This window comes from Poecilia formosa, unplaced genomic scaffold (assembly GCF_000485575.1).
Source record: "Poecilia formosa unplaced genomic scaffold, Poecilia_formosa-5.1.2 Scaffold168, whole genome shotgun sequence".
NCBI lineage: Eukaryota > Metazoa > Chordata > Actinopteri > Cyprinodontiformes > Poeciliidae > Poecilia > Poecilia formosa.
Window position 1 is genome coordinate 202,893 of NW_006800107.1, and position 3,073 is coordinate 205,965.

General features: G+C 40.2%; 1 protein-coding gene across 1 annotated transcript in view; it reads right to left on the reverse strand.

The window, feature by feature from the left end:
* The window catches only part of LOC103146741 (uncharacterized), a 27,327-nt gene that overhangs the window by 23,663 nt on the left and 591 nt on the right, over positions 1-3,073 (reverse strand). The window lies entirely within an intron of this gene.

Genomic DNA, 3,073 nt, shown 5'->3' on the forward strand with positions numbered 1-3,073 from the left:
TACATGTGCGTGAGGTGAAGGAGCGTAAGGGCGCAGTGAAGTGTATGTGAAGGCATCATCGGGGCGCCGCCCCCTCCACCCGGGGTTTTGCCGCCCCCTCTGGTGGAACGCCCCTATGCGTTGCATGCGCTGCATACCCACTTTTTGCGCCACTGAGTCAGGCCCTGGAGCAGCTTGCAGCCAGGCACCTGGTTAACCCTTCACCTCTTTGGTTTACCAGAGCATCACCCTAAGAATGTGGCAGGAAGTTTCTTCCACATCAGTTTACCATCTGCAAGAAGGGTTGCAAGAAGTTTCTCAGAGTTTCTCAAAGTTTCTCAGGTTCTGCACATGGTGCAGTGGGTAGCACCACAGTAGTGGACGGTAACGGAGTACATTCACTTTAATGCTGTACTTTAGTACATTTTTTGAGTATCTTTCCTTCAGTATTAATTTTTTGGGGAACTTCTGACTTTCAATTCCACTACATTTCCAGGGTGCTTGTTGTTACTCGTGTCTTTTGGCTCAGCATAGCTTCGTAGTCCACTGCTGCTGCTTTTCTTTACTGAAATGCAATTGGCCATAAGAAGGGGAACCAATCACAGTGGCTGCTCACACCTGGGATCTGGCGTTCTGTCGTCCTCGTTATGTGTGCTGAGCTGAGCTTCTGCTTTCATTTAAACATTTGAACTCAGCAATGGAGAAAGCAGCGCACACATGGCCAGATCTCAGCTCCATGTTTGTAGCTTTTATGTTAAATATGGCATTACTTTTATTACCAGTGTTGCTGTTGGGGGATAATAAGTCTTTTCTGTTATTTGTTTTTCTTTTTTCTTTTGGGGCTGCTGGGACGGGCAGAGTGCCTCTACATGTGCAAACCTTTTATTGAGTAACTTTTACTCGTAGCTGACCACGAGTATCAATACTTTACTCAGGTACTAGAGCTTCGTCCATCATTGGTTATCCAGTCTAATACATGACACACATATTAGGCCTGCCAGGCCTTAGAGCAGCTCGCTGGCAGGTACCTGGTTAACCCTTCACCTCTTTTGGTTTGTCGGAGCGTCACCCTGAGAAAATGACAGGAAGCATCTTCTACATGACATCTGCAAGAAGGGTTGCAAAATGCACAAAGGCGACGTTCACACCATAGTTCTTGATGCTCAAACTTAACTTTCTGAAATCAGATTTTTTTTATGGTCGTTCACATTACTTTTAAAATGTTGGATATATCTGACTTCAGTGTGAATTGTTTCCAAACTGACCCACATGCGCAAAAGAACAAGACCTTCTCTGCTTCAGTTAAACTCCCCACAGTTCTTCACCGCATGACTGACACATGAAAACAACCTAAAGCCAAATATTATTTACTATCGGCCAAGTTTTATTTTGAATTTTGCAGAGCAACAACACACTTAAATCAACTGTTTCTGTTTTACAATTACATATTTTTGGTTTATCACAGAAAATATTTGGAAAAAATCTCCAGCTCACTTCTGAAAGGGAACGATTTCCAAAGCGAACAAAGCAGCAGGTTGTTTACTTCTCTATGTGTCAAAATAAAGACCAGCATTTTGGGAAAACTTTATAAAAAATTATGAATCCCTGACTGTTACACATGTCATAAATATAAAAATAAATGTCATTTAACACATGAAACAGCTGAATTTGCTTTGACATGCAGCTGACATAGAGGTTGTGATGTTCAATCTGAGAGTGATGTGAGCTGTACGTCCAACAGCGCTCTCTACTGGCTGGGTCACTTCACAACAAAAACACCTGATTCATCTATTCATAAACATTCTTATCCCACTTCACAGGCCTGCAGTTACTTAATGAAACTGTTTTCCTTTATTTAAAATCTAAATCTAACAGTTGGTTTCCTTCAGTTGAACTGATTTGTGTTGATCAGAGTCTGACAGCATCAGGATTCTCTGTTTTCCTCCATGACTTTATCTTCATTATCATCCATGTGCCTCTGCTGAAAACAAAATGTTTAATTTTCCTCTTGAATTTCTCCCAATTCTCACTACAACAATAATAAATCAATAGTGTGATGTTCTGATATCTGCCATAACTTCCTGTTTGGCTATTTTAGATGTAAAATGTTTGAACCAGTTTTTTGTTATATTTATAATCTTCATCTCAGCATAGCTTCGTAGTCCACTGCTGCTGCAGTGGACTACGAAGCTATGCTTCAGCAAACAAAATTCATCTGCATTTTGTTTGCTGATGAGGCAGAACTAACATGGTTTTCATTTTAGCTGAAAATCCTGGTTTCCCAGGACGTTTCATGTGTAAAAGTTTGATCTGTGAATTTTCTCACCGTTTTGTTTTTGGTCTTCATGTTGACTGTAATAACTGATGTAAGGAGAGCCGCCAAACCCACTGACACAACAATACATCTCAGTACGTACAGTACATGAAGAAAACCTGAAAATACAGAGATCGAGATTAAATAAGACAAAATGTACCAACAGCACCGATATCCAAGTACTAATCACCAAATGAGAAACAATGATCTTCTGCTTGTCATTATTTTTGGATTTTGTCATTAGATGATAGCTAAAATATATATTTTTCAGAGAAAAGACGATGAGAAGAAGCTTCAAAATGCGTGAAACTGGTTTTGTTGTGAGATTTATGAAGTCTATAGATGCTTTCAGTTTGGATTTTCCATTATGTTCTCACCTGTATTATGATCTGCCTTATGATCTGTGTCCTGATCTCTGTCCTGATCTGTTGACTGGTGGCTGAAGGTGAACAGCTGAACTTCTTTAGTTGAGATATTTGTGACGTTACATTTTATAGAGCTAAGAGATGTTGAGTTTTGATGAAGGGAAGTCGTCAGGATCACAGTAGAATGATAAACGGGAGGTGATAATGTTTCTGAATCTGAGGATGTTTCTCCTTCCCCCTCATACAGCCACTCCACTGTGTGTCTGGGGATTTCATAATCCATCACAGAGCAGTTTAAGACGACCGAATCATTGATCTTCTGTTCAGTCACTGGTGAAGATGGAGAAGTTGAGACAGAAAAAGTTATGTAATCTTAATAACTCTACTGTTTTAGTGTGTTGTAACAGGATAGTTT